The following is a 23,771-nucleotide window of genomic DNA, read 5'->3' on the forward strand; positions in this document are numbered from 1 at the left end:
TTTAGGGCAAATTCATATTTCATCATTTCCTCCTACCCCCTAACAATATCTTTTCTAGTTTGTTCCCTTTCAGATTCCCTTTTTAACAATCTTTCACCTGATCCATTACCATAGTAATAATAATCAGCCTAACATAATAAGCATAACAAGAATTCTTATTAAGCTTTGTGTTGAAAGAACAGATTAAGGTTTTTGAGAAAAGTGTTCAATTTAAAAGTTAATCTTAGACACAGCCATCAATCTTAGCATGTTTTTTTTCTTTTCCATCTTCACCTGTACATGATGTTCATATAACAGCCAACTCCTTACTCCTGATTTTATTTACCATGTCACTGTCTCCTCCATTATCTTGTAACAACTTCGTTGAGAATTTTGCTTAGAGATTTTTCCATCTTCTCTATGAAGCTCCATCAACTCTATTAGGCACACCTAAGAGAGGTCCATTCCGTGGACCCTCTTCCCTCTCCAATCAAAAACAAGCCCTAACTTCGGTGTGATGGTGTTTGGAGATCAGGCTTTGGAATTGTAATTAGAGTTAAATGAGGTCATAAGGGTGAGGCCCTCATGATGGGATTAGTGCCCCTATAAGAAGAGACACCAGAGAAATTATCTCCCCCCTTTATCTCTTATGCCACCGCAACTGATGATTCCTGCCTAAGGCATGAGAATGAAAGTAGTAAATACGCTAAAAAGCACAGGATGGGCACTCATGTTTCCAGAGAGATGGGGGGATAGCTTCTTCAGGAAACACTTACCAAAAGGTAACAAAAATATTTAAAAAACAAAAGAAACTAACTCAGGTCTCATGACATTTTGCCCCAAGAATCTGCTTGAGATTAAGTGACATACTCTTAAAAATGCTATCACAATACATCTTCTCCATAAATGCACAGCAGTGATAGCAGATGATTAGGGCTGACCTAGTCAGGTCGATGGCCTCTATGTGGCCAAATACATGTTTAGGAAAACTAGTCCCATCCCCTGGAGTTTAATTAGTACATATTTAAATGGAATTAGAAGCAAAGAATGTTAGATATTCCAAAGAACTTCCAGTTGGGCATCCATATTTCATAGAGAAAGAAATTGGGTCACCAAGAAATCAAGTGACTTGCTCTGAACATCAAAATTATGAAGGAATTGATACTCATTTCCATAAAGAATGTGAAGGTGCTATTCAGAGTTATAGTGAACACTGAAGCACTCATCACCCCAGCTGACAGCTCAGAGCTGAATCTCTTCCCAGAAATGTGCCCCCAGTGGAAGGGAGCCACCTGGGACAAAGTCACAACACCTCCCTGTAGGGGACTGGCCTCCTTCCCTGGAGTTGGAATATCCCTAAAGGGCCATCCCAGCTTGAGAGCACTCACTCTCTATGGGACCAGTTGGCTGAGACCTCTGTGCAACTGTATCACAGTTCACCTTCTTCCTCTGTCTACCTTACTTCTATCAGCACTCACTTCCATCAAGTGCCATTCCTGAGAACATGCCCCAGTAGGTCTCTTGCATGTACATTTCTAGCTCAGAGTCTGACTCCCAGGGAACTCAACCTACAAAAACAGTCTATTCTACTACTTGAGAAAAGCGAAGCCTGGGAAACACTTGGATTGCATTGACATAAATTACTGTGGCATTTTCTTTAATTCAACAAGGTGCACTATGGATCCCCAATGAATATCCACAGTTAACCGAAAGTTATTTAGCCAGAGAACCCTCTATTTATATTGAACATCTCAGACTGTTTACGGAATCTCCTCTGGGAAACATGAATGCAATTCACTCTAGCTCACATTAGAATATGATTGCTAAAGTTACTATTGTCAATATGTCCTGTAATAGCAAAAGACTGGGAACGACCTAAAAGTCCACAGAAGACTGCTTAAATAAATTATGATATATACATATAATGGAATATTATGCATCCACAGGAAAAAATGAGAAGGTCTTTAAGTGCTAGTATGAAAAAGCATCCAAGGTGTATTATTTTAAGTGCAAGAAACAAGGTTACTCAACAGTGCATATCTGTTTTTTAAAAAAGAATTAAACACATGTTTGTGTTTCCTCGTGTATGCACAAAATATTTATAAAGGTATGAACTAAGAAACACTACCAGTAGTTGTTTCTATAAAAGGGAATTAAAAGCAGCTTGGTACCCTCTGAATTTCAAACCATAGGAATGGATTACCTTTTGAAAAAAACAAAATATTAAAAATTAAAAACAAAACACTGCCAAATATTAAATAGCAGGTATTTAAAAACTTTGTCTAAGCATATGAAGAGACTCTCAAAAAAAGATGTGTAATATCACTAAAAAGTTACTCAGATTATGAGCTCCTTGAAGACAGGAACTGTATCTTTTTATTCATTTATTCGTAATGCCCAAAACCTAGCAGAAGGCCTGAAGCAGAGAAGGCAGTCAATAATTTGTTTTTTAATCCTGTTGCTTCCATACAGCAAACAGATTTAAAACAGCCTTTTCTTTCTTTTTTTAATATTAAACTTTGTTGGGTTTTTTGGGTTTTTTTTTTTTTTTTTTTTTTTTTTGGTTTTGTTTTTTAATGTAGGATGCAGGGGGCACCTGGGTGGCTCAGTGGGTTAAGCATCCAACTCTTGGTTTTGGCTCAGGTCATGACCCCAAGGTTCATGAGTTCAAGCCCTAGTTGGGCTCTGCAGCTGGCAGTGTGGAGTAAGTTTGTGATTCTCTCTTCCCCTTTCTCTCTGCCCCTCCCCCGCACATGCTGTCTCTGTCTCTCTCAAAATAAATACACAAATTTTTTAAAAAATGTAGGATCCGGGGAAACTCTACAAATGGGGAAAGAATACCACATTCTTTTACTCCTGCCTTGGTTTTTCTATTAGCCTATAGTCAGCAACACCTAAAAAGTATCTGGAGTTACGCTGTCCAATACAGCAGCCGCTAACCATATGTGGCTATTTAAACATAAATGCAAATTTGAAAACATAAAGCTAACAGTTCACTTCGTCAGTGGAGCTAGCCACATTTCAAGTGCTCAAAAGCCACACATGGTTTGTGGTTACCATATTGGACACAGCAGCTAGAGAACACATGCACCACGGCAGAAACCTCGTTTGGATGGCACTGATGCAGGTAGAGCAGACACTTCGGTTTCAGTCCCATCTAGATTGAATTCCAACTCAGCTACTTACTAACAATAAGGTTTGGAGGAGATGAATTCATCTCCAAGGGCCTCAGTTTCTTCATCTGTAGAATGGAGGAAATGATAGTGTCTATCCTCCCCGGGTCATGGTAAGGGTCAAGTGAGCTCATTCACCAAAACCTACATGGAACAGTCTCTGACACACAGGGAGCCCTTGAAAATGTGACCTCTTAGTGATTATCACCCCCATGAATGTGACCCCCCTCACCATGAACCAGTCCTCATATCACTCACAATCAGGCTGTTCCATCCCTCCCATAGGTCCCACAGAGAAAGGAGCCATGAGCACCCTTGCCGTCTAGTTCAGTGTTATTAAAGCACCAGTTTACAGTGAGTACAACTTACACCGATTCCTCCTCCAGGAAAGACTCATTGTGAAAAACATGTCAGGTGAACTAATGTGTGCTACTGATGGGGTGAAGTTACATTCTGGCGCAAGCCCTTTCTTGGGTCAAATCCTGGAGACAAACATGTTCGTACTGTGGATTTCAATGGTCTACGTGGATAGGTTTTTAAAATTCTCACAAAGAAGACAGCTGTCACACTTTGCCATGAAAAGGGCGACATCTAGTACAGCAAAATTGAAGGGGCAGAGGCAGCTGGGTCAGTCAAGGTGAGGTTTTTATAGCTGACTAATGTGAACTAAGTTTTAGAGAACATAAATCATGATGAGAGAAGAGATAAGGGAGAAGAATGGCAAAGGAACAATACCAAGAGAAAGGAAAGAGAAAGGAGAGAAGACTTATAGCTTTAGGCCTTCAAAGATAAAGAAATACTTTCCTTTTATCCCAGAGGCCAGGCCATTCCCTTGTTCACTTGTGGCTTCCGACAACAGAAAACCAGACAGACTTGAATCTACTGGTGGCCAGTTTGGGCCTCTTTAGCGCTACCATCTTCATATAATAGAAATATTAAATATATATAATTCTAAACTGAATATATACATATAACTATATATATATACACATACGTATATATACATACGTATATATACATACATATATATACATACAAATATACATATATACACATACAATATATACATATAATTACATATATATATATATATATATATATATATATATATATATATATATGGAAGCTATTGTGGCGACTTTCTGGTCCTTCAAACATTTGCAGGTAAAGATAAATGAGCCAAGGGGCGCCTGGGTGGCTCAGTCAGTTAAGCCTCCAATTTCAGCTCAGGTCATGATCTCACGGTCTGTGGGTTCAAGTCCCGTGTTGGGCTCTGTGCTGACAGCCCAAAGCCTGGAGCCTGCTTCAGATTTCTGTGTCTCCTTCTATCTCCTGCCCTTCCCCACTCATGCTCTGTCTCTGTCTCTGTCTCTCTCTCTCTCAAAAATAAATAACTTTAAAAAAAAAAAAAAAAGATAAATGGACCAAAAAAAAAAAAAAGAAAGAAAAAATACCCAAAAAGAGCCCACGTGTGTGTGTTTTAAATGAATGTTCTTGTTTTGAATTCTTCAGGTATTTATATAAAAAGACCTATATAAAAATTAATCTTCATCATAAAAATAAGTCAATTATTACTAACCAATTCTCTAGGACTGCTACTATAGATAATTGTTTAACTATTAAAGTGTATGTTGTGATTTACAACGGCCATAATGGCACCAGTTTCTACATGATTGCTCAGTGTTGCCACAGAAGACATACCTTATCTGCTGTAGCATGAAATGCCATATGACAATTTATAATGATGCACACTTCTTCTTACCTGCTGATAATAACCTATCAGGGAAAACGACAGCTTAATTATGTAGCATATCTCCTACTGGCAAATAACTGTATTTGAACATTTCTATGGCTTCTCACAAATCCCTTACAGAAGCCAAGAGGAACGATTACCACGATCCTCAGAAATAACACTAATAATTAAGTAAAAAAAAAAAAAAAAAAAACTAAGGCAAAGTGGATCTTTTATTAAATACAGATGAACTTTAGCCCACATAATCCCTCAGTCCTGTCTCCAGACAGCTTTACCAGAGCTGGCTGTCATCCTTCTAATGTTCTATTTTTCTTGCTTATTAGGCCTTTGGTATCTTCCATTCCAAATAGTTGGCTTATTATGAGATGCATCAAGTGATTTACTCAGAGCATTGGATCTCTGAATCAACACAGTGGCCACGAATTGGCTGTTGGAGTCCCAAATGTCTTATTCCTAAAGCACTGCTTGCTGAGCTCCTTCCTGACAAGTAAACTAAACTTCTCAAGTCTCCACAGCAAAGCAGTAGGTGCTTATAAAACTGATGAGAAGCAGGCTGTCTCTATTAATAAAAGTTATTTGCGATTGGGAGAGTGCTTGGACTCTTGAGTTCCAGGGTGGTCCATGTCATGGCTGGCCAGAGAACTCGGCTATCTTTTACAGAGATACCGGTTCCCTCCTCTCCACCAGGGCTCAGTGAAATTACCCCGGACATCGTGAACCCAGATTAGGGCATTTCATCAGTTTTAGTTCTTTATCTCTTCTTTCCTTGGTCTCACTAAATATTCTTATTCACATAGTAGTTACCAAACTACTACTACGACTAGATTGCCCTTCCTTTATCCTTTCTAATCTTTGCTTTTCATTCTTCTCTGCTTTTTAGCACTTCGTCCACACTCCTCAGCTTTTGTGCAGAGAAAAATGGGCTATGCAGACATCATCAAACACGTTGTGTGCCCCATTCCTTCTATGGGATTACCCATTTGTTACAGTGTTTAAAATTCTAACCCTTTCTGTTGGGTGTATTTGTACAGAATGCTCCAAATGGCTGTATTTTTGTAGTCTAAAATGTCACATTTCTTTTGAAGTTTTTTTTTTTCACCCTCAGAAGTGGTTATGGAAAGGTAAAATAGGCGGCTTGCTTCTGTGACCAGAGCCATTCCCACGACAAAGACTGTCCTATTAACTTAAATGACCAAATTACTAATGAGAAGATTTCTGACAAACGTGGAATGGGAACAAATGAAACTTCAAAGCCTTGTAGAACGTATCATCTAGGATAGAAAACAGCACAGAAAATTATCTCCATTCAGTTATAGAACATAGCCCTCCAGGCAACTACCATTAAATGTGTCACTCCATGTGCTGGGACCACGGACATTCATTTCTATAGACATAGAATTTCTCTCTTTGGACTTGTGTAAACAATAGCAGTGGCATTCACCACCTTTTCTTTGACTAGACTCTATGGAGACTACCATGTTTACAAACTATTCATCACTAGAAAATTACAATTTCCAAAACTATGGTTCATGTAACATTGAGACTGAAGGCTCCTTGATAAAATTTGGAGCCTCCCTCATCTTACCAAAACCATGGAATGGACTGAAAGCTTAGAGAATTGAACTCTGGTCCTGGTTGTCTTTAGACAGCATGTGACCTTAGCAAGGTACTTCATGTCTTTTAACCTCAGTTTCTTTATCTTTAAAATAAAGAAACTAGGGGCGCCTGGGTGGCTCAGTCAGTTAAGCGGCCGACTTCTGCTCAGGTCATGATCTCACAGTCTGTGAGTTCGAGCCCCGCGTCGGGCTCTGTGCTGACCGCTCAGAGCCTGGAGCCTGTTTCAGATTCTGTGTCTCCCTCTCTCTCTGACCCTCCCCCGTTCATGCTCTGTCTCTCTCTGTCTCAAAAATAAATAAATGTTGAAAAAAAAATTTTTTTTTTTTAAATGAAACTAGACTGGAAGGTGTCCAAAGTTCTCCCCAGAGTTGAAGTGCACCTATTAAGGTCACAGGTAGCTTACGAGCATATGGTCACATTTATCCATATTATGTTAATCGTTTGTACTGTCAGGTTTGATGCCTGAGGGAATTCCTCTGCTCTAATCACCTTAGTTCTCCAGAAGAGAACAAAAGTGCAGAGAAACTAAACATAGTATCCAGGCTTACACAAAGAGGTAAAGTTGGGGTTTGCCACGTGTCCTAGATTTCCTGGATTTCATTTGTCATTAGTAGTTCATTCAGCTAACAGGAAGCACAAGGCGTGTGCTATCATTGTGCTTCCTCTCCACATTACCTTCAATTTCAAACCAGGTCTTCTTATCCCTAAAATCAAGAGTTATAAAATGCTTGGGGCTCACAATCCTGGGGCTCACAATGTCTTGATTATAACTAAAGGGCAGTATTAGCGGAATTTGAATTGTTTTTATTTCATGCCTTAAATCTAATGATCCTGTACCAGCATGACCAGCAAATGCTGCTATAATCCAATTTACTTCACTCTACTTATTTCCAAATAGCTACTTTCTAGGTCTGAACAACTAAAGTAAACATGTCATCCGTAACAACTCTGTGTCATCCTAACCCATGGTAGCCCAGCTGACATCTACCTTGGAAGAATGGGAAGATGGAAGTTTCATAATCTCCTTTACCCTGTGGCTAAGCCACCACACTCTTGCTTTTATCCTGGGATTCCTGGGATCTTTTCCCAACGTGGTTTGATAATAGCAATCATAAATATCATCATACATTTACATATCTATTTATTGGAAGAATCACTTGGGAAAAGGGAGAGCAATTAATCCTAGGAAGTTCCTAGTTAAATGAAGAACCAACAAGAGCAGCTAACTTTGTATTTGGAAATACACCCTGGAGGTTCCAGAGAAACAAGATAGTTTGTAGAATGCCAATATATGCTCAGGAGCTAATTCCAAATCTATAAAAATTCCTTGGGAGAGAGAAGGATCTGTTTGGCAGACCAGACTTGGATAGTCGGGGGCCAGAAGTAGAGGATAAGATGAGGAAGAAGGTTGTAGTTGTTGTACCCCCTTCCCTCCTTATCTTCCCTGAAAGGTAGGATTAGGTGATCTTGTTTTACTGCACATGTTAAACTTGACTGGCACTTTCTGGATTGTGGGGCACTCAGAACCTAGAAAATCGGCAACATAACTGCATGAACCCATACCCTGGATCCAAGTAATTGTTCTTCCCATCATTGCTACAAGACAGAGGGGTACCTCCAGTAAGACACTGGGAAAGATCCTTGACAAACAAGGTACTGGAATTGGAGAGTCACGGAACTGTTAAATCCAGAGTGCAACAATATACCCTTCAACCTGGAGAGTACCCCACACCAACGCATTTGGAGGACATAAGCTAGAGCCAAGGGTTTTGTCTCCTGGCTGATGATAATGCTAGCCATGATGATCCCAATCTAAGAAAGAGAAGTTTCCAGGGAAGAATATATAGTGTGGTCTCTATATAAGAGAGATAAAACTTAAAAAAATTTATGCCAGATGGGAAAAGCCTAATGAAACAGATAAAACAAGAATTAAAAAAAAATACTTTGTAGACTGTAAGAAGGATTTTGGAAATATGAATTGGGAGCAAGAAATATGAAGAAATAACTGGGTATAATAAATATAAAAAAGCCACAAGTCATACAGTAGAGAATTAAGTAGATAGCCTGAATGTCGGAAACAATACTGCTGGAAAGTGGCAGAATGAGCTACACAGTTAGATCGGGCAATATCCTGGAAGCCATTAGTAAGTAAAAATTAGCTAGGGAAAAAAAAAAAAAAGGAAGAGTGAAGTGTACATGGAGGATGAAAGTAGGAAATTAAACTCTGTGTACTTACAGTCTGAAAAATAAGACAACAAATAAAAAGATAATAATCAAGATTTTTCCAAAATTCTAAACATCAGACCTCAAAATAAAGAAGATAACAGACTAGCAAAGAAAATAACTTAAAAACACATCCCATTCATAGTTAGGGATATTTTAATAGCATTCACAAAGATTTAAGACCTCCAAAGAAGACACACAAATGGCCAACAGACACATTAAAAGATGCTCAACATCACCGATCATCAGGGAATGCAAATCAAAACCACAATGGGGTATCACCTCACACCTGTCAGAATGGCTAAAATAAAAAATACAACAAACAGCAAGCATTGGCAAGGATGTAGAGAAAAAGGAACTCCCATGTACTGTTGGTGAGAATGCAAACAGGTAGAGCCACTGTGGAAAACAGTACAGAAGTTCTTTAAAAAATTAAAAATAGAATTACCATATGATGCAATAATTCTACTACTGGGTATTTACCCAAATAGCACAAAAACACTAATTTGGAAAGATATACGCGCCCCTATGTTTACTGCAGCATTATTTACAATAGCCAAATTATGGAAGCAACCCAAGAGTCCATTTATATAGATGAATGGATAAAGAAGATGTGGTATATTTACAATGGAATATTACTCAGCCATAAAAAAGAATGAAATCTTCCATTTGCAACAATATGGATGGATCTAGAGAGTATAATGCTAAGTAAAATATGTCAGTCAAAGAAAGATAAATACCATTTGATTTCACTCATAGGTGGAGTTTAAGAAACAAAACAAAGAAAAAAGAGACAAACAAACAAAAAAACAGACTCTTAACTATAGAGAACAAACAGATGGCTACCAGAGGGGAGGTAGGTGGGGAGATTGGTGAAACAGGTGAAGAGGATTAAGTGTACATTTACCATGATAAGCACTGAGTCATATATAGAACTATTGAATCATTATACTGTACATTGGAAACTAATACAGCACTGTATATTAACTACACTGGAATTAAAAAAAAAAAAAAATTCACGCCAAAGAGAAACTTCAACAATATTCATTAGAGTGAAAAGAGACAAAGGTCACAGTGACATCAGGCTTCTTGAAAGAAACAACAGATACAAGAAGATAATGGAGCAGAGTCCCCACAATGCTGAAGAAAAACAGGGGTGCCCGAGTGGCTCAGTCAGTTAAGTGCCTGACTTCGGCTCATGTCATGATCGCAGGGTTTGTGAGTTCCAGCCCCGCATCAAGTTCTGTGCTGACAGCTCAGAGTCTGGAGCCTGCTTCTCATTCTGTGTCTACCCCTATTTCTGCCCCTCCCCCACTCACAGTCTGTCTCTCTCCGTCTCTCAAAAATGAATAAGCATTAAAAAAAATTTTTTTAAATGCTGAAGAAAAATAACCTTGTACCTAGAATTAAGTATCTGGGCAAGCCATTATTTACATCTGGGAAAAATTAGTATATTCACAGGTACAGAAGACCTCAGAAAAATTCACCCTTTGCAGCCTGTTTGAAGTAATTTTCGGAGGAAGCAAAAAGATATAGGAAGTAAAGGTAAGTAAAAATTTGACACTTACTATTGTTTAAATAAAGCAAAACTTACAAAGCACTTAGAATACTGCTTACACATTAAGTACTCAGTAAAAATAAGCAGCTGTTATCTTTGTTTTTTTATTTACTTTGTTTTTTTTTTATTTATTCTATTTACTCTGTTAAATAGTTGCACTCTTACTGACACTGTCATCATTCTCCAAAACTAAAGAAAATGCTTTTTAAGCATAGTTCTGTATTAAGTATGATGTTTACTAGAGATTATTTTGCAAATATCATTCATTCATTTACCCATTTGGAAGATCCCATTTAATCTTACGAAACTCTTATTCAAAAGTTTGATAAAGCTTTTTCTGCATGCATCCATTAGGATTATATTAATAGGTTTTCTAATATTGGACCATCCATACGATCTGTAGGTAAATTCCATTTGATTAAGATAAGAGTGTCTCCTGGCAGGGACAGTAGCACTGTGTTTTACTCTTACGTTAGCTAATATTTTATTTAATATTAAAAAATGCTGCTGAGGCTTTGTTACTCCGACAGTCTTGATGAACTTGCTTATTAGTTTTCACAGCTGGTTAATTTTCATGGCTTTCATTTATAAATAAAGATAATTTTACCTCCTCCCTTTTAATCTTCATGCCTCTTCTTAGTTCTTCCAGTGAGGTAGCAGACTAGGTGAAGGGTACAGGCTCTGGAGAGAGACTTAACTAAGGACCTTGGGCACAGGGTCTTGGTGCCTCTGAGTCATCTGAAGAGTAGCTGGAAAAGCACCTCCGGGAGTTTATGAGGGTTCCACAAGTTAAAGTGCTTGGCACATGGCCAACAATAAATGTCAGCTATTGAAATATTTACTGAATAAAGTTAAGAACAAGAGATACCTAATCCAATCTTGGAAATTTAGGAAAATATCCTCAAAAAAAAACAATACCAAACTGAGACCTCTGGACCAGGTGGGTGAATCAGGAGAAAGAGGAGAGGGAAAAGAATGGATGGAATAATGCACTCTGGAGGGGAGACACACACATCCACATGCTTAGTGATGACAGAAAACATGTTTAGAAAATGGACAGCCGTTTAGTACAACCATACGTGGATGACCCAGCTATTCATATACCAATATTCATTTCTCCAGTAGATAACAAGTTCCTGAAAGGAATCATGTTCAGTTCAGCTTTTTATCCCTCAGAGCACTTGGCACTGAGCCATGCACTGAGAAAATGTTCAATAAATATTTGTATTTTTAGGAAGGTTTATGGTCCGTTGTTCATCGGCCTGATTGACAACCATAGCATGGAAGCCAATACTTTATAAACTGCAGAGGCTGAGAGTAATGCATCTTGAATTAAGAAAGGTCAAAGTTTAGAGGAGAAATACCTCAATATCAATCTAAATGAGCCATCATAAAACCACATGTCTGAAGTTTTAGACGTCCTTCACGAAATAATGAAAAGAGGATCTTGCTTCCCAGGAGTAGAGTCTAAAGGTATACGATATAGATCCTTAAAATGTTGCCATTTGGGGTTACTGCAAATTTTCAAGTGACATCATAAAGCTGTTATGACTATATATTTGTTTCCTAGGATTCTTGGGAAAAGGAGCACTAAATAAGTCAAATATTAACCATCCTAATATTTTTACAAAAATTTTCTCACCTTTTTTGTACTTGGAAATCATTTTTTTTTTTCAAAATACTTGGCAAAAAAAATTAAGAAAGTTTAAAAATTTTTATTTGAAGAAATTTAGAGAATAGGGTGTATCTTGTTTCATTTCATTTGTTGAAGCATTTGCTTTGCACTTATAAAATTACTCCCTCAAGAAAAACAGGCACAAAATATTAAACAGCCCCTCCCTTTCTTTGTTTTAGTTCTAAAAAGGTTCATTCTAATCTATAAAGCTCATAAGCATCATCCTAAAAATGAATGTAAGGATTTTATCAGTAGCCTGACCCAAATTAGATCCTTAGGAAATTCTATTTCCCCTCCCGACCTTGACAATAAGGAGTCTGCTGGGAGTGGTTTTCCAACAGCTCTGTGATGATCACTGGTGATGTATTTCTAGTCAAACCTGGTCAAACTCCTTTTCTCAAAAACTTACTATCACTTGACCCCTCAGCAATATGTAATAGATTATTTTTTTTAATTTTTTAATGTTTATTTTTGGGAGAGAGACAGACAGACCACAAGTGGGGGAGGGGCAGAGAGAGAGGGAGACAAAGAATCTGAAGCAGGCTCCAGGTTCTGAGCTGTCAGCACAGAGCCCGACGTGGGGCTGGAACTCACGGACCGTGAGATCATGACCTGAGCCGAAGTCGGACGCTTAACTGACTGAGCCACCCAGGCGCCCCTGTGATAGATTATTGACAAGAAAAATAACATTATTAAAGGTTTACTATGTGCCCGTTTTTATTGAGGGAGTAGTTTTATAAATACGGTGTTTCCCAAACTCCAGCCCTTCCAACTCCATGATCACAGTTCTTGTCATTCTTTGTCCCATCTTCATCATTTATTCAAGAGGAGAGTCAATATGAACACAAGTCAATAATGATAAAATGTCACAGATACAATTAGAGAGCTATCCACCGGGAGAGGACAGAACAAAGGAGAAAATGTAGTCAATATTTCCGGGGGGAGGAGGTGGCTAGAGGGGAAGTAATGTTGGGGTTTTGCCTGGAGAATTTCGCAGAGAAAGTGACTCTTTAAAGACTGGTATATTTACAAAATGAACTCACAGCTACAGAAAATAGATTGGTGGTTGCCAGAAGCAGGGGCTTGGTGGGTGGGTGAAATGGATACAAGGCGTCAAAAGGTACAAGCTTCCAGTTATAAAATAAACATGCCATGGGAATGCAATGTACAGCCTGGTGACTACAGTTAATGACACTATATATACTGCCTGTCTGAAAGTTTCTAAGAGGGTAAGCCTCTCTTGCATGGAAGTTTGGAAGTAGTTGGGGGGGTGTGGGGAGGGAAGGGGGCGGGGACATTCAATTCAGTCCATAACAGTTACCTTTCCAAAAACTGAAAAAAATCTGAACTCCAAACACATCTGACCCTAAGAGTTTGGGATAAAGTACTATAAACCTTAGTTTATAGTTATAGGTACATGGAAAAGAGTTTAAGCACAGTGCTGGTGGAAGTGCCACAGGAAGTACATGGGTTAGGGAAAACCTCACTGCAAATGGGATATTGAACTAAACCAGTGAAGTAAGGGAGTGGGTTATATCTGAGATAACAGCAGTCTAAGAAGGGGAACAGCAAATTCAAAGACTCTTAGATAAGAGCAGTGCAGTATGGGTGCTGAGTAGAAAGACTGTCAGTGTGACTGAAACAGTGAGCTAAAGGAATAATAGTAGAGGAGATAACAGATATACAAATCACTAAGGCCTTACTGACCATTGTAACGGAATTTGGCTTTTAGAGAAGTGAGATGAGAAGGCAATAGTGGTTTTGAATAGAGTAGCATGACCTAATTAATGTTTTAACAGAATCACAACGAGGGTACCTGGGTGGCTCAGTAGGTTAAGCATCAGACTTAGGCTCCGGTCATTATCTCATAGTTCTTGAGTTCAGGCCCCACATCGGGCTTTCTGCTGTCAGCACAGAGCCTGTTTCAGATCTTCTGTCTCGTTCTCTCTCTGCACCTCCCCCTCTCATGCTCTCCCTGTCTCAAAAATAAATAGACTTTAAAAATAAAATCACAACGTGCAGCTGATAATCTCCAAAGATGGATGCTGTCATCACTGTCTTCCTTTCGTGAACAAGCATGACAAGTTACCCAGCAAGAGGCAGAGTCTGTGTCCTCTCCCACTGAATCTGGGATGGGCTTCTGACTGTTTCATTCTGACCAACGAAGCAAACATAAAGGCTGGGAATTTTGTTCCCAGGCCTTAAGAGGATTTGCAGCTCCCACTTCCTCTTTTACGGACCCTGGACACTATGGAAGGAGTCTGACAACCCTGAGACCATCACGCCAGAAGAAAGCCCAATCTCACCATGTGAAAAGGCCAAGTGGAAGAGAATGAAGGAACCCAGCCAACAGCCAGATTCAATGTCTTGAACCATCTCCGATAGTCCTTGGACAAATGGAGTCAAATCAACTGAGACCACAGACATTGTGGAGTAGAGACAAGTCATTGTCACTATGTCCTGTCCAAATTTCTAACCTCAAAACCTTGAACAAATAAAATGGTTCTAAATTTTGGAGTTTATTGTATAGCAATGAAAAACTGACACTAAAATTGGGATGAGACCGGGTGATGTGTAGACACCTAAAGAGTATCAAGGACACAGTGAAGGCCAGAAAGACATTGATGAACTTCTTCCTGGAGGCCAGACAGAAGCAACTCGTATTACGTAGTGGCAGAATGTTTGGCAACACTGCAACAATATGGAAGAATGAAAACATACCTCATGAGCTTGTGGGCCTACCTAAGGAGATTTCTGAATGTGATAACTGGCTTCATTCAGCTGCCTAGGATTAATTACAGGAAGAGAAAGATGAACTGAAGTGTTCAAATAGAAGTCAGAGGGAATCATTCAACACAGGACTTGCTAGGTTGGAAAATAAAACTTTTTGGGGTGCCTGGGTGGCTCAGTCGGTTAAGCATCTGACTTCGGCTCAGGTCATGATCTCGCGGTCTGTGAGTTCGAGCCCCGCGTCGGGCTCTGTGTTGACAGCTCAGAGCCTGGAGCCTGTTTCAGATTCTGTGTCTCCCTCTCTCTCTCTGACCCTCCCCCGTTCATGCTATCTCTCCCTGTCTCAAAAATAAATAAATATTTAAAAAAAGAAAATTAAACTTTTTGTCATTCTTGCCTCTCCAGACAGCAGTAGATGCTCAAAGAAAGAAGCAGTCTTAGGACAAAGTTCAAAGCCAAGTATTAGTACAATGTACTCTCAGGTTAAAGATCAAATCAAGCATGTGGCTGGAAGATGCCTCATTAAGACCTCACATTAAGGCAGAGCCTCAGAGACTCAGTCAGCGGGACAAAGGACTTCTTCTTCTTTTTTTTTTTTTTAACATTTATTTTTTATTTTTGTGTGAGACACAGAGATAGAGACAGAGCACAAGGGGGGGGGAGGAGCAGAGAGAGATGGAGAGACACAGAATCCGAAGCAGGTTCCAGGCTCTGAGCTGTCAGCACAGAGCCTGATGTGGGGCTCAAACCCACGAACCACAAGATCATGACCTGAGCCAAAGTCTGACGCTTAACTGACTGAGACACCCAAATGCTCTCCAAAGGGTTTCTAAAACAGTAAGGGTCTCTCCTATAGCATTCGGATTTGCAGCCGAAGTAAAGAGGAGCCTGTCATAAAAGTCTTGGGTACATAAGTTTTCCATAATGGAATGAACCTCAATAAAATTTATAGAAAGGCCTCGAGGTTTATGAGAAAATTGTACTAAAATAACTCACCACCAGGTAAACGAAAAGGAGGACACAGAAGATCCCTAGATCCCGAACTCAAAGCTGGAAGCAGTCTACCCAAGTGCTGACAAGAGCTATTTCTCATGGAAAAGGAAGAATGACTCAAAGGAGGGGTCTTTAACTTTCCAGTCAGCCCAGCTGAGGTGCCAGACACAGGAATGAAGAAATCTTCTGGGATGTTTCATCTCCAACAAGCTGAATGTAGCCCAGATTGCAGAATCATGACAAATAACAAATTACTATTTGTCAAGCCAGTGGGTTCTGGGTGTTTCTGTTTATTTATTTTGTGGGTTTGTTTGTTTGTTTAATGCAGGCAGGGCAAATAACAGAAGCATTCTGACTGCTGTGTTGTGTTAAGAACAAGCTGGGGGTGGGGGGAGCAAGTACAGCATCAGGGAGACCAACTCTTGCAATAATACCATACGGCAGGACAATAGTGGCTTGGACCAAGATGGCAGCTGCAAAGGTGACAAGAAGTCAGATGTGGGATATATTTTGAAAGGACAGTTTAAAGGACTTAGTGGCAGATTAAAATGTGGGGTATGAAAAAAAAAAAAAAAAGGAGAACTCCAAGACTGAAGAAGAGATTATCCATGCAACTCAAAGAATAGAATGGCCATCAAGTGAGATAAGGGAGACCATGGAAGAAGCAGTTTTGGGGGTTAAGTCACGAATTCAACGAGTAGGATACATCTACTCAGGAATGCAGACTAGACTGTTGTCTAGATGAGTCTGGAGTTCAGGGGGAGGTCATGACTGGAGACACGAATCACCACTCTTGGAAGGCACTAACAACCACCAGGCAGGATACAGTCAGGGAGTGAGTGTACATAGATACAGAAAGGATCCAATGACTGAGCAGCGGACTCCTATGTTGAGAGGATAGGGAATAGGAACCAGCAAGCTACTGAAATGGATGATGGGGAGGCAGAGGACAAGGAAGAGAGGAGGACTGTCTGGAAGCAAAAATGAAGAACTCAGGTCCTGCTGAAAGAGAACCCAGCCCTAACCACGGATTTAACATGGGTGGGGGGGGGTCTTGGTATCTCTAATGATACAGTTTTATGGAGCAGTAGGAATGACAGGCTGCCTGGTTCAAGAGAGAATGAGAAGAGAGAAATTGGAGACAGAAAGTAGAATTGACTTTCAGAGCTTTCCTATAAAATGGAGACCTAAAAACCAGGTGGCAGCTGGAGAGAAACACGAAGCCAAAGAGACTTGTTTGTTGTTGCTGTTTATGGGAGAAATTACAGTCATGGGAAAGACCCATTAGAGAGAGACAAAAATTGATGATAGAGAGAAGGAATGAATTGCTATAGCTATGTCCTTTAGCAGATAATAGGAATAAGACTGTACATCTGAAGGACTGCCGTGGATTTCTGGCTCATTTCCTTATCTCTAATTATTTTTTCTTCAATAAATCCTACCCCAGACTAATTTTCCCCAAATACTGTTTTTATTATAATACTCCAACATTGGTTTTTTGCTATATTATATTTCCTACCTGTTTTAAATTCCTCTGATTACTTCTTAAATTGTTGAATGATCTCTCATTGAAGTCAATACAAACCAGTCATGTGACCAACCCTTGGCTGGGCTCACACTATTATGTCTTTATTCAAAATATAACTGTAGAGACACATAACAAGATTAATTTACAGAGACAAAAGCTATTACAGCATACAAGGAGAAATATAAGGAGAAAATAATTCTACCTGGGCAGTAGAAGGGGTTTCCGAAACTGTGGAGATTGGAGGCTTTGAGCAGGAGGCAGGAAGAATGACAAAAAGTGAGCAGGAATAGCAAGGGTGGTCTAGAGTATAGAGAAGTGTGTCTAGAACTGCATGGAAGAGGAGCCCAGACTGGGAAGGCTATCTAAGACCCCAAGCAGGGCTAGAACCTATTCCTGCCCCCCCCAACACTGCTCTCAGTGGGAAGCCTCTGCAGCTGCCAGTTCTTTACCATTCCCCCCCCCCACCTCACCCCTCGACAAAAACACACACTATTGCTTAAGCACAATGGGCCATGGCAATCCAGAAACCAAGCATAGGGGGCAGGGCGGGCAACAGGTTGAACCAGAGCAAACTGAGATCTTCAAAGGGAAGAACAGGCACCCCTGGGGAACCCCATAGCTGTCCAAGGTCTGTAAGGGTATAGAGAGTTCTAAAGGAACCAATTTCCAGATCCACTATTTACAAAGGGACCCCTTTTTTTTTTTTAATTTTTTTTTTCAACGTTTATTTATTTTTGGGACAGAGAGAGACAGAGCATGAACGGGGGAGGGGCAGAGCGAGAGGGAGACACAGAATCGGAAACAGGCTCCAGGCTCTGAGCCATCAGCCCAGAGCCCGACGTGGGGCTCGAACTCACGGACCGCGAGATCGTGACCTGGCTGAAGTCGGACGCTTAACCAACTGCGCCACCCAGGCGCCCCAAGGGACCCCTTTTTATAAGCAATATGCCTGAAATGTGCTGACAGCAAGCATTTTCTGGTAAGTTCTCCTTTCCCACTTCCCCTTTCATAATTACCCTCCACCCATTTTACCAAAGAAAGGCACATCACTCTCCCATTCAGAATCTTACCATGTGCCTTGCCTCTCCAGGGTGCCAAATAAAGGGGCAATTTGAAAAACTGGTATTAAAGAAACCTGCCTTAATCAAAGCATTGATATCAACACCACCCAGGTCTACATTTATGATACACATCTTATGATACAATATAGTTTTATGCCTCATAATTATCAAAACTCAAATGAATTACTCTGGTTACCTGTGTACTAATAATCTTTACAATAACATAAAGAATAATTTTAACAAAATTATTTTAAAACTTTTAAACATATACTTTTTGTTGTTGATACGTACAAAAGAAAATAAGTGGGGGAAATATACTGTAAAATTTCTAGCTATAAAATGTTCAGTTAAAGAATAACTGGAGTCAGTGCTAACAGTGCACAAGGAGTATTTCATTTCTCGAGTTTCTATTAGAAGGTACATGAACGAAATGCCCAGTGAGAGTGAAATGATACAAGGGATCATGGCATGTGCCACAGGGCTGCTTTCCTATGTCACTCTGATGAGTAGAGCCTCCCCCCACCAACCTTACAACCGATCATATTTTCTTCTTTTAGGATCATTTTCAGTTTCAATTCCTCTATTTAACAAAATACTGTCGTCACTCTCCTGATCCCCTCTGCACCCTGTTAGCACTTGGAGAAACCTTAGTATTTGGAAAACAATCAACTATGTATTCTTAGAACATGATCAGCTAACAGGCATTCAGACTTTTTTAATCCATATTTATATGGTCTATATACAAAATATACATGGAGTTAGATAGATAGATAGATAGATAGATAGATAGATTAGAGAGATAGATAGATAGAGATAGCAGATCTACGTATATTTTGGTCCTTCCAAAGATGACCTGCAAGACACTACTGGACTCTGGAATAAAACACTGAAAAATATATGTATACATATGCCCTGCCTCCAGACATAAAACATATATGAATAACACTGCTGAATTGAAATGAGATCAAACAGCCTCTTATTTATTTTTCATTCCAACACTGAGTGTAACCTGAAAAAAAGTGAAGTAATAAACAGTAATTAATATAATTAATAATAGTTAATTAGTAAAACTCACCATTAAATAGCTAGTAGTAAATACATCGCAGTACTAGCTAAAACCACACATGTTCTCTCAACGCCCCTATGGAATTTTTCCATTCAATCCATTCAAATAGGAGAGCAGCAAGCACTTAAGCATTGTTCAACCTCAAAAGCCTCAGGTGGTAATCTGCAATCACTGAGTAAGTAAATCTAAGAGCTAATACTGAGCTAAGGAAAGAAGCTGGCTTCTTGCCAACTCTCATACCATTGGAGCCTGTGAAAAGGCTTCTTAAATAGTTGACTACACCACCTCAGTTGTGTTATAATTGGGAAAGGCTGCTGTTCTGATCTCTCCACGAATCCCACCTTTCTACTTGGATGGATGAATGAATAGCTAGATCGATAGATTCAGACATTGATCAATCCACCTGTACCTATGTCATGCTCTATCAGCAAAAACTGATGCAAATTAAACAAATGTTTTCATTCAGGAACCGTAAGAGAAATTTCTCCAAGGAACCAAACACAAATAAATACTCATGCGAATATTATTTGATCATAAGGCTAATCTTTAAATGTATAATTAATGAAGTCAATCATGCAAGTACTGTATAAGCAGTATTACTTGAAAACCAACCTTCTATCATAAAACTGCATCAAAATGAAGTAGTAGATAGTTGTCACTGACAAATTGTGGGAAATACTTCTATGGAAATATCATCCTTCATAAACACCAGTGATCTGAAATCTGTCCAGGTTCAAATCCCAGCTCTACCACTTAACTAGCTCTGTGACTTTGGGAAAGTTATTTAATTACCCTATGCTTCCATTTTCTCAGCTATATAACACATCCCGTACCACCACCTAAGTTTATCATGATGATTTTTAAAAATACATACATACTCGGAACAATGTCCGGTACATACTAAGAACTCAACAAGTATTAGCTATGATTCATATTATTTCCCATAATTCAAGTTGCTGGCCAAAAGACAGCACTGTCTGTATTATCATTAACTAACCTTCAAAAGAATAGTTATCTAATGAACAAACTTAACAGTCAACTCTAAGAGCGAAATGAAAAAAAGGACAGTTTTCTAAGTTTTAAAATGTTTTAAAAACTATTTGGGGTCCAAGAGACATTTGAAAACCTAATTAGAGTTGTGGATATTTTCTTCAGAAAAATCCACTTACATACAACATTTCAGGGCTTCATTCACATCCTTCCTGAAATCTACTCAGAGCCAGCAAACCTGAGATGGAGAACCTTCTAGGGTTTAAAAGCCTTCAATTATCAAACTCTATTTCAATAAACGTTAAACCACAGATTTTCCCCATCCTCCAAAAAAGATTATAAACTTGTATTTCATTGACAAATATTGTGTCTTGCAATATAGCTGTTGACATTTATATACAAATCTCATTGATGAAAAGAAAATCATCAAATTGTTCTTTTTAAGTCCCCCAATAATCTGCAGTAAAGTTCCCAACTCCAGGACAACAGCTTCAAACCAGGTTCTAGAGTTGCCACTCCAAATCGGCAGAGAATAGTGAACCAAAGTATGGGAAGGAGCATCTGGCTGGCTCAGTCCACAGAGCATGCGACTCTTGATCTCAAGGATGTGACTGCAAGCCCCACATTGGGTGCAGAGCTTACTTAATATATATATAGAGAGAGAGGGAGAGGGAGAGAGAGAGAGAGATGATAGATAGATAGATAGATAGATAGATAGATAGATAGATAGACAGACAGACAGGCAGACAGGCAGACAATTAAAAATCAAAGTATAGGAACACTGCCTACTAGAGATTCAGGACCAGTGACTAACCTAACTCCTCTGGGTCACTCTGTCACAGAGCAGATGATACTGCAGGAAAAGGCCATTCTGAGTATGACTAAAATTTTGAGAGGAGGAAACAGAGGGAGAGATGTAAGAATGTGACCTTAAAACACAATCACAACAAACCTTTAGAACTTTCTGAGATATCTTAACTTGATTATGTAAAATTTTAAATTCTTCATCGCTTTTTTTAAGTCTAAGAAGGCTATTGCTTTTTCTTCAGTTCCTTCTTTTATATATCTTTATATAAACAACGATATACTTATATCTTTTCTATATCTTTATGCTTTTTCCTTTGTGCCTCCTTCCTCTATCTACCATGCCCACCACACTGCTTTCCAATAAAAGAACAGTAGTTTAAAATTTGATCCATATTGTACCTTGATACTTTCAGTGGAATAGTCCACCACACAGCCACTGCACTGCTGAAGGCCACGATCACCCGGACCTTATCTGTTCATTCAATCAAGTCAATAAAACCTTTTTATTTTAGGCACACTGACAAGATGAGGAAGCCCATCAGTTACAGGTAGATGGCATGCCCCTTGCCGTAACATTAGAAAGTAGTTTTAAAAACATAATGGAAAAATAGCTAGCGAAAACCACTTTACTTCCAGTTCTGAAACTTCTGACGCATCCTGTTTAAGAATCTGTTATAAGCATCGTTTAAGAATCATCTTGCTTTATGGATACGTTATCAAAGTCTTCAACGCACGGAATTTCATAATTCAATTAAAATGAATTGTAAACATTCCCAAAATGCAGTCTCAGTAACACTGGAAAAAAAATTAACTGGACTTTCATTTAAATCCATCTTGAATAAGGATTTTACTGCAAGCTTAAGTCTCCTGTATCTCTTCCAAGTTTCTAATACTGCTTTCCTAAGAGATGAGTGGCTTGATCAAGGCTGGAACTAATAACATAGACCCAGGCCTGAGTGCCCATCAGTAACCATTTCTGCAAGTTCCTCTCCCTAGGAGGACAAGTGTCCGTCCTCCTGATCAAATAAGGGGAGGGTAACTTGATTTTGCAAGCAAAGGGAGAGACCAACCCGCAGGGTCCTAGACACATTTGAGCTGACCCGCAAGGAGTGTGGGAGGGGGCAGGGAAGAAGCGGGGAGCTGCGGTACCTTTCTTCGAACTCTCTGAGCTCGGTTACGTGCAGAACTCAGCGCTCAGTGCTGCCAGACCGCGTCTTCTCCGAAACGGGCAGCCTGGGGCGGGAGGCAGGCGCACGTCCCTCTCTCTCCGCGGGTCAGCTGCGGAGTTAGCGGAGAGGAGACACCGGCGCCGGGCACTGCCTCCCGCTGACCCGCTGCCTGCCGCACCGAAAGAGCCAAGCGCACGGAGGAGCCGCGCGGGACCCGCAAGCGGACCAGCAATCTGCGTTCCTCTGGGAGCAGAGGATGGCGAGGAGAGCCCACGGGAGGAATAAAGGGTCAGAAGGGGGAAAACCTCTGCGCGTAGTGCAACGGAAAACTGAAGTCGCGGTTAAGTGTTCCCCGTGAGAGGGCGGGGCGGTCCGGTCCGCAGCTGGTGGGGGGAAATGGGTAGGTCCGCCCGGAGCTGGGAGAGGCCCGAGGCGTAGACTTTCGGGGAAAATTCCATCGCCCTTTCAACCACCACCACCTTCCCCCCCACAGGCGGAGAAGCAGAACTCTGTACCTCCATCGAGTCCCGGCTGTAGGGCTGGGGGGCGGCGAGCGGCGCAGCCGGACGGGAACTGCCACCCGGCTCCCTGCCTTGGCGTTGGGCTTCGACTACAAAGAGCGAGTCAGCTGGGGTTCCCCTGGGCGCCCTGAACCCAGGGAGTCCCAACCCTCAGCGAAAAGAAAAGTGAAAGAGAAAAGAGCAAGGAGCAGAGGGCAAGATAAACATCTTCAGAGGAGGCTGGGGGAGGGGCGGGATGGCAGCAGCCCCTGAACGACTGCCCAGGTGTTGCAGCTCCACGCCCCCAGGGCTGGGACGCCCCGCAAGTTTCCGCCACTGCCCAGTCCTGGGGCGCAAAACCTGGAGGGAGAGCTTGGACGAAGGCAGGGAGCGCCTGTCCCCGATTTCGGCCTTTACCTCCTGGGGCACCTGCAGGGAAAGCGAGAAATCTCAGAGACCACCCGCCGCACGCACCCAGCCTAGCTTGGCGCAGGAGGCTTCCCCAGAGAAGCCTGGAGACCTGGGCGCGTGGCGTGCACCCAAGTGGCCCACAGGCGAGGGAAAAAATGTGTAGGAGCGAGTTGGGCGACTGTTCCAGACCAGCCCCTCAACCCGCGCGGCGCAGGCTGTAAGAAGATAGCCTCTGAAGTTTTATTAGAACGGAGTAAGACACCTGGATGACTAGGGAGTTAGGGTAAACTGGAAGGAATAAGCCAGCCTGTAAATTACTTTTCCAGTCTAGTCTTACACTGCACATGGTCCCATCAAATAGGACCGTGTGAAATGTTATTATAATATTTTACAGTTGAAGGAAGGGACTAGGTTCTCTGAAGCTGAGTGATCTTTATGCTACACAGAGTCATCAGAAAAGACCTCCTGCTCAGTTTTGGAAACACTTTGGAGAAAACCTTGAACACATTTGAATTACCGAAAATCCCTAATAAAAAGT

General features: G+C 40.6%; 1 protein-coding gene across 2 annotated transcripts in view; it reads right to left on the minus strand.

Moving 5' to 3' along the window:
• The window catches only part of IL15 (interleukin 15), an 81,603-nt gene extending 58,533 nt beyond the window's left edge, over positions 1 to 23,070 (minus strand). The window contains exon 1 of one of the 2 annotated variants that reach the window (XM_025921897.2): positions 22,838 to 23,070. The gene's annotated coding sequence lies outside the window, so the exon portion shown is untranslated. Of the gene's footprint in view, positions 1 to 22,302; positions 22,442 to 22,837 lie in introns of those variants that run through there. The other variant, XM_086704176.1, reaches the window with a different exon arrangement.
• Positions 23,071 to 23,771: the final 701 nt, after the last annotated feature.

Source organism: Puma concolor, chromosome B1 (assembly GCF_028749965.1).
Source record: "Puma concolor isolate L17-30 chromosome B1, mPumCon1.1.hap2, whole genome shotgun sequence".
Classification (NCBI taxonomy): domain Eukaryota; kingdom Metazoa; phylum Chordata; class Mammalia; order Carnivora; family Felidae; genus Puma; species Puma concolor.